Genomic DNA, 8948 nt, shown 5'->3' with positions numbered 1-8948 from the left:
ACCTGAAGCTTCACCCACACTCCCTGCAAACATAGTCTTTCTCCCCCTCTCTGTGTACTCTGTTGTGTGAGCCCACCTGACATCTCAGACTTCGCCCACACTCTCCACACACACGGGGCTTCTCCCCTGTGTGTCTTCTTTCTGATGAGACTAGACCTCACACTGAAGCTTCACCCACATCCCTCCACAAACACGGCATCTCCCCTGTGTCCTCTGGTCTTTAATGAGAACGCACGTCTGGCCAAAGCTTCACCCACACTCCTTGCAAACATACGATTTCTCCCCATGTGTGTGCTCCTGTGTGATGACACCTGACTTCTTACTGAAACTTTCCCCACATTCCCCACAAACATGGGGTTTCTGCCCTGTGTGTGTCTTCTGGAGTCTGATGAGATTGCACCTCACACTGAAGCTTCACCCACAAGCCCCAGAAACAGGGTTTCTGCCCTGTGTGTCCTCTCGTCTCTGAGAACTGACTTCGAACTCAAGCTTCACCCACACTCCCTACAAACGGAGGGCTTCTTCCCTCTGTGTCCCCTGGTCTCTCAGACCTGACTTCTACCTGAAGCTTCACCCACACTCCCTGCAAACACAGGGTTCTCCCCGATGTGTATCCTCTGGTGTATGATGACACCTGACTTCTACCTGAAGCTTCGCCCACACTCCCTGCTAACACAGGCTTCTCCCCGGTGGGAGTACTCTGGTCTGTGATGACACCTGACTTCTACCTGAAGCTTCACCCACACTCCCTGCAAACATAGGGTTTCTCCCCGGGGTGTGTCCTCTGCTGTGTGAAGACACCTGCCTTCTCACTGAAACTTTGCACACACGCCCCACAAACATGGGGCTTCTCCCCTGTCTGTGTCTTCTGGAGTCTGATGAGACTGCAGCTCACACTGAAGCTTCACCCACACACCCCAAAAACAGGGCGCTCGCCTGTGTGTCCTCTGTTCTGTGAGAAATGCATTCCAACTGAAGCTTCACCCACACTCCCTGCAAACATAGCCTTTCTCCCCCTCTGTGTACTCTGTTGTGTGAGCACACCTGACTTCTGAGACTTCGCCCACACTCTCCACACACACGGGGCTTCTCCCCTGTGTGTCTTCTTTCTGATGAGACTAGACCTCACACTGAAGCTTCACCCACATCCCTCCACAAACAGGGCTTCTCCCCTCTGCGTCCTCTGGTCTTTAATGAGAACGCACGTCTGGCCAAAGCTTCACCCACACTCCTTGCAAACATACGATTTCTCCCCATGAGTGTGCTCCTGTGTGATGACACCTGACTTCTTACTGAAACTTTCCCCACATTCCCCACAGACATGGGGTTTCTGCCCTGTGTGTGTCTTCTGGAGTCTGATGAGATTGGACTTCACACTGAAGCTTCACCCACAAGCCCCAGAAACAGGGCTTCTGCCATGTGTGTCCTCTCGTCTCTGAAAACTGACTTCGAACTGAAGCTTCACGCACACTCCCTGCAAAAGTAGGGCTTCTTCCGTGTGTGTCCCCTGGTCTCTCAGATCTGACTTCTACCTGAAGCTTCACCCACACTCCGTGCAAACACAGGGTTCTTCCCGGTGTGTGTACTCTGGTGTATGATGACACCTGACTTCTACCTGAAGCTTCACCCACACTCCCTGCAAACGTACGATTTCTCCCTGGTGTGTGTGCTCCTGTGGGATGACACCTGACTTCTTACTGAAGCTTTGCTCACACTCCCCACAAACATGGGGCTTCTCCCCTGAGTGTGTCTTCTGGAGACTGATGAGATTGGACCTCACACGGAACCTTCACCCACAACCCCCACAAACAGAGATTCTCCCCTGTGTGTCCTCTTGTCTCTGAGAACTGACTTCGAACTGAAGCTTCACCCACACTCCCTGCAAACATAGCGTTTCCCCTCTCTGTGTGTACTCTAGTGTGTGAGGACACCTGACTTCTGACTGAGACTTCGCCCACACTCTTCACAAACATAGGGCTTTTCCCCTAAGTCTGTCCTTTGTTATTGGATGAGATGGAACTTCTGACTGAAACTTTGCCAACTCTCTTCACAAACATAGGCCTTCTCCCCTGTGTGTCTCTTGTGTTGTCTGATGAGATAGGACTTCTCACTGAAAGTTTGCCCCCAGTCCCCACAAATATGTGGCTTCTCCCGTGTATGTCTTCTGGAGTCTGATGAGATTGGACCTCACACGGAAGCTTCACCCAGACCAATCACAAACAGGGCTTCGCCCCTGTGTGTCCTCTGGTCTCTAATCAGAATTGACTTCTAACTGAAGCTTCACCAACACTCCCTACAAACAGAGGGTTTCTCCCTGGTGTGTGTCCTCTGCTGTGTGAGGACACCTGGCTTCTGACTGAAACTTCACCCACTCTCTCCACAAATGTAGGGCTTCTCCCTTGTGTGTGGCTTCCCTGATCAGAGGGGATTTCTGACTGAAACTTTCCCACACTCCCTACAATCGCAGGGTTCTCCCCCGTGTGTCCTGTGGTCTCCCCCTGAGACCTGACTTCTACCTGAAGCTTCGCCCACAATCCCGGCAAACACAGGGTAATCCCCGATGGGTGTACTCTGGTCTGTGATGACACCGGACTTCTACCTGAAGCTTCACCCACACTCCCTGCAAACATAGTCTTTCTCCCCGTCTCTGTGTACTCCCTAGAAACATTTGCTGCTCCCCTGTGTGTGTCTTCTGGAGTCTAATGAGATTGGACCTCAGACTGAAGCTTCACCCACACCCTCCACAAACAGGCCTTCTCCCCGGAGTGTCGCTCGTCTCTAATGAGAACTGACTTCTAACTGAAGCTTCAGCCACATTCCCTGCAAACACAGGGTTTCTCCCCTCTGTGTGTACTCTGGTGTGTGAGGACACCTGACTTCTGAGACTTGGCCCGCACTCTCCACAAACATAGGGCTTCCTCCCTGTGTGTGTCGTCTGTTGTTTGATGAGATGGAACTGCTGACTGAAAGTTTGCCTATACTCCCCACAAACATGGGGCTTGTCCCCTCTGTGTCTTCTGGAGTCTGATGAGATTGGAACTCACACTGAAGCATAACCCACACCCTACACCCCCCAGCCCCCACCCCCTCCCCCGAGACAGGGCTTCTCCCCTCTGTGTCCTCTGGCCTCTGAGATATGACTTCTACCTGAATCTTCACCCCACTCCCTACAATCGCAGGGTTCTCCCCCGTGTGTCCTGTGGTCTCTGAGACCTGACTTCTACCTGAAGCTTCGCCCACAATCCCGGCAAACACAGGGTAATCCCCGATGGGTGTACTCTGGTCTGTGATGACACCGGACTTCTACCTGAAGCTTCACCCACACTCCCTGCAAACATAGTCTTTCTCCCCCTCTCTGTGTACTCTGTTGTGTGAGCCCACCTGACATCTCAGACTTCGCCCACACTCTCCACACACACGGGGCTTCTCCCCTGTGTGTCTTCTTTCTGATGAGACTAGACCTCACACTGAAGCTTCACCCACATCCCTCCACAAACACGGCATCTCCCCTGTGTCCTCTGGTCTTTAATGAGAACGCACGTCTGGCCAAAGCTTCACCCACACTCCTTGCAAACATACGATTTCTCCCCATGTGTGTGCTCCTGTGTGATGACACCTGACTTCTTACTGAAACTTTCCCCACATTCCCCACAAACATGGGGTTTCTACCCTGTGTGTGTCTTCTGGAGTCTGATGAGATTGCACCTCACACTGAAGCTTCACCCACAAGCCCCAGAAGCAGGGTTTCTGCCCTGTGTGTCCTCTCGTCTCTGAGAACTGACTTCGAACTCAAGCTTCACCCACACTCCCTACAAACGGAGGGCTTCTTCCCTCTGTGTCCCCTGGTCTCTCAGACCTGACTTCTACCTGAAGCTTCACCCACACTCCCTGCAAACACAGGGTTCTCCCCGATGTGTATCCTCTGGTGTATGATGACACCTGACTTCTACCTGAAGCTTCGCCCACACTCCCTGCTAACACAGGCTTCTCCCCGGTGGGAGTACTCTGGTCTGTGATGACACCTGACTTCTACCTGAAGCTTCACCCACACTCCCTGCAAACATAGGGTTTCTCCCCGGGGTGTGTCCTCTGCTGTGGGAAGACACCTGCCTTCTCACTGAAACTTTGCACACACGCCCCACAAACATGGGGCTTCTCCCCTGTCTGTGTCTTCTGGAGTCTGATGAGACTGCAGCTCACACTGAAGCTTCACCCACACACCCCAAAAACAGGGCGCTCGCCTGTGTGTCCTCTGTTCTGTGAGAACTGCATTCCAACTGAAGCTTCACCCACATCCCTGCAAACTTAGCCTTTCTCCCCCTCTGTGTACTCTGTTGTGTGAGCACACCTGACTTCTGAGACTTCGCCCACACTCTCCACACACACGGGGCTTCTTGCCTGTGGGTCTTCTTTCTGATGAGACTAGACCTCACACTGAAGCTTCACCCACATCCCTCCACAAACAGGGCTTCTCCCCTCTGCGTCCTCTGGTCTTTAATGAGAACGCACGTCTGGCCAAAGCTTCACCCACACTCCTTGCAAACATACGATTTCTCCCCATGAGTGTGCTCCTGTGTGATGACACCTGACTTCTTACTGAAACTTTCCCCACATTCCCCACAGACATGGGGTTTTTGCCCTGTGTGTGTCTTCTGGAGTCTGATGAGATTGAACTTCACACTGAAGCTTCACCCACAAGCCCCAGAAACAGGGCTTCTGCCCTGTGTGTCCTCTCGTCTCTGAGAACTGACTTCGAACTGAAGCTTCACGCACACTCCCTGCAAAAGTAGGGCTTCTTCCGTGTGTGTCCCCTGGTCTCTCAGATCTGACTTCTACCTGAAGCTTTACCCACACTCCGTGCAAACACAGGGTTCTTCCCGGTGTGTGTACTCTGGTGTATGATGACACCTGACTTCTACCTGAAGCTTCACCCACACTCCCTGCAAACGTACGATTTCTCCCCGGTGTGTGTGCTCCTGTGGGATGACACCTGACTTCTTACTGAAGCTTTGCTCACACTCCCCACAAACATGGGGCTTCTCCCCTGAGTGTGTCTTCTGGAGACTGATGAGATTGGACCTCACACGGAACCTTCACCCACAACCCCCACAAACAGAGATTCTCCCCTGTGTGTCCTCTTGTCTCTGAGAACTGACTTCGAACTGAAGCTTCACCCACACTCCCTGCAAACATAGCGTTTCCCCTCTCTGTGTGTACTCTAGTGTGTGAGGACACCTGACTTCTGACTGAGACTTCGCCCACACTCTTCACAAACATAGGGCTTTTCCCCTAAGTCTGTCCTTTGGTATTGGATGAGATGGAACTTCTGACTGAAACTTTGCCAACTCTCTTCACAAACATAGGCCTTCTCCCCTGTGTGTCTCTTGTGTTGTCTGATGAGATAGGACTTCTCACTGAAAGTTTGCCCCCAGTCCCCACAAATATGTGGCTTCTCCCGTGTATGTCTTCTGGAGTCTGATGAGATTGGACCTCACACGGAAGCTTTACCCAGACCAATCACAAACAGGGCTTCGCCCCTGTGTGTCCTCTGGTCTCTAATCAGAATTGACTTCTAACTGAAGCTTCACCAACACTCCCTACAAACAGAGGGTTTCTCCCTGGTGTGTGTCCTCTGCTGTGTGAGGACACCTGGCTTCTGACTGAAACTTCACCCACTCTCTCCACAAATGTAGGGCTTCTCCCTTGTGTGTGGCTTCCCTGATCAGAGGGGAATTCTGACTGAAACTTTCCCACACTCCCTAGAAACATTTGCTGCTCCCCTGTGTGTGTCTTCTGGAGTCTAATGAGATTGGACCTCAGACTGAAGCTTCACCCACACCCTCCACAAACAGGCCTTCTCCCCGGAGTGTCGCTCGTCTCTAATGAGAACTGACTTCTAACTGAAGCTTCACCCACATTCCCTGCAAACACAGGGTTTCTCCCCTCTGTGTGTACTCTGGTGTGTGAGGACACCTGACTTCTGAGACTTGGCCCGCACTCTCCACAAACATAGGGCTTCTTCCCTGTGTGTGTCGTCTGTTGTTTGATGAGATGGAACTGCTGACTGAAAGTTTGCCTATACTCCCCACAAACATGGGGCTTGTCCCCTCTGTGTCTTCTGGAGTCTGATGAGATTGGAACTCACACTGAAGCATAACCCACACCCTACACCCCCCAGCCCCCACCCCCTCCCCCGAGACAGGGCTTCTCCCCTCTGTGTCCTCTGGCCTCTGAGATATGACTTCTACCTGAATCTTCACCCCACTCCCTACAATCGCAGGGTTCTCCCCCGTGTGTCCTGTGGTCTCTGAGACCTGACTTCTACCTGAAGCTTCGCCCACAATCCCGGCAAACACAGGGTAATCCCCGATGGGTGTACTCTGGTCTGTGATGACACCGGACTTCTACCTGAAGCTTCACCCACACTCCCTGCAAACATAGTCTTTCTCCCCCTCTCTGTGTACTCTGTTGTGTGAGCCCACCTGACATCTCAGACTTCGCCCACACTCTCCACACACACGGGGCTTCTCCCCTGTGTGTCTTCTTTCTGATGAGACTAGACCTCACACTGAAGCTTCACCCACATCCCTCCACAAACACGGCATCTCCCCTGTGTCCTCTGGTCTTTAATGAGAACGCACGTCTGGCCAAAGCTTCACCCACACTCCTTGCAAACATACGATTTCTCCCCATGTGTGTGCTCCTGTGTGATGACACCTGACTTCTTACTGAAACTTTCCCCACATTCCCCACAAACATGGGGTTTCTACCCTGTGTGTGTCTTCTGGAGTCTGATGAGATTGCACCTCACACTGAAGCTTCACCCACAAGCCCCAGAAGCAGGGTTTCTGCCCTGTGTGTCCTCTCGTCTCTGAGAACTGACTTCGAACTCAAGCTTCACCCACACTCCCTACAAACGGAGGACTTCTTCCCTCTGTGTCCCCTGGTCTCTCAGACCTGACTTCTACCTGAAGCTTCACCCACACTCCCTGCAAACACAGGGTTCTCCCCGATGTGTATCCTCTGGTGTATGATGACACCTGACTTCTACCTGAAGCTTCGCCCACACTCCCTGCTAACACAGGCTTCTCCCCGGTGGGAGTACTCTGGTCTGTGATGACACCTGACTTCTACCTGAAGCTTCACCCACACTCCCTGCAAACATAGGGTTTCTCCCCGGGGTGTGTCCTCTGCTGTGGGAAGACACCTGCCTTCTCACTGAAACTTTGCACACACGCCCCACAAACATGGGGCTTCTCCCCTGTCTGTGTCTTCTGGAGTCTGATGAGACTGCAGCTCACACTGAAGCTTCACCCACACACCCCAAAAACAGGGCGCTCGCCTGTGTGTCCTCTGTTCTGTGAGAACTTCATTCCAACTGAAGCTTCACCCACACTCCCTGCAAACTTAGCCTTTCTCCACCTCTGTGTACTCTGTTGTGTGAGCACACCTGACTTCTGAGACTTCGCCCACACTCTCCACACACACGGGGCTTCTTGCCTGTGGGTCTTCTTTCTGATGAGACTAGACCTCACACTGAAGCTTCACCCACATCCCTCCACAAACAGGGCTTCTCCCCTCTGCGTCCTCTGGTCTTTAATGAGAACGCACGTCTGGCCAAAGCTTCACCCACACTCCTTGCAAACATACGATTTCTCCCCATGAGTGTGCTCCTGTGTGATGACACCTGACTTCTTACTGAAACTTTCCCCACATTCCCCACAGACATGGGGTTTTTGCCCTGTGTGTGTCTTCTGGAGTCTGATGAGATTGAACTTCACACTGAAGCTTCACCCACAAGCCCCAGAAACAGGGCTTCTGCCCTGTGTGTCCTCTCGTCTCTGAGAACTGACTTCGAACTGAAGCTTCACGCACACTCCCTGCAAAAGTAGGGCTTCTTCCGTGTGTGTCCCCTGGTCTCTCAGATCTGACTTCTACCTGAAGCTTTACCCACACTCCGTGCAAACACAGGGTTCTTCCCGGTGTGTGTACTCTGGTGTATGATGACACCTGACTTCTACCTGAAGCTTCACCCACACTCCCTGCAAACGTACGATTTCTCCCCGGTGTGTGTGCTCCTGTGGGATGACACCTGACTTCTTACTGAAGCTTTGCTCACACTCCCCACAAACATGGGGCTTCTCCCCTGAGTGTGTCTTCTGGAGACTGATGAGATTGGACCTCACACGGAACCTTCACCCACAACCCCCACAAACAGAGATTCTCCCCTGTGTGTCCTCTTGTCTCTGAGAACTGACTTCGAACTGAAGCTTCACCCACACTCCCTGCAAACATAGCGTTTCCCCTCTCTGTGTGTACTCTAGTGTGTGAGGACACCTGACTTCTGACTGAGACTTCGCCCACACTCTTCACAAACATAGGGCTTTTCCCCTAAGTCTGTCCTTTGGTATTGGATGAGATGGAACTTCTGACTGAAACTTTGCCAACTCTCTTCACAAACATAGGCCTTCTCCCCTGTGTGTCTCTTGTGTTGTCTGATGAGATAGGACTTCTCACTGAAAGTTTGCCCCCAGTCCCCACAAATATGTGGCTTCTCCCGTGTATGTCTTCTGGAGTCTGATGAGATTGGACCTCACACGGAAGCTTTACCCAGACCAATCACAAACAGGGCTTCGCCCCTGTGTGTCCTCTGGTCTCTAATCAGAATTGACTTCTAACTGAAGCTTCACCAACACTCCCTACAAACAGAGGGTTTCTCCCTGGTGTGTGTCCTCTGCTGTGTGAGGACACCTGGCTTCTGACTGAAACTTCACCCACTCTCTCCACAAATGTAGGGCTTCTCCCTTGTGTGTGGCTTCCCTGATCAGAGGGGAATTCTGACTGAAACTTTCCCACACTCCCTAGAAACATTTGCTGCTCCCCTGTGTGTGTCTTCTGCAGTCTAATGAGATTGGACCTCAGACTGAAGCTTCACCCACACCCTCCAC

This window comes from Dama dama, chromosome Y (assembly GCF_033118175.1).
Source record: "Dama dama isolate Ldn47 chromosome Y, ASM3311817v1, whole genome shotgun sequence".
NCBI classification, from domain to species: domain Eukaryota; kingdom Metazoa; phylum Chordata; class Mammalia; order Artiodactyla; family Cervidae; genus Dama; species Dama dama.
The sequence above is the reverse complement of the archived record's forward strand: the minus strand, read 5'-3'. Positions refer to the sequence as shown.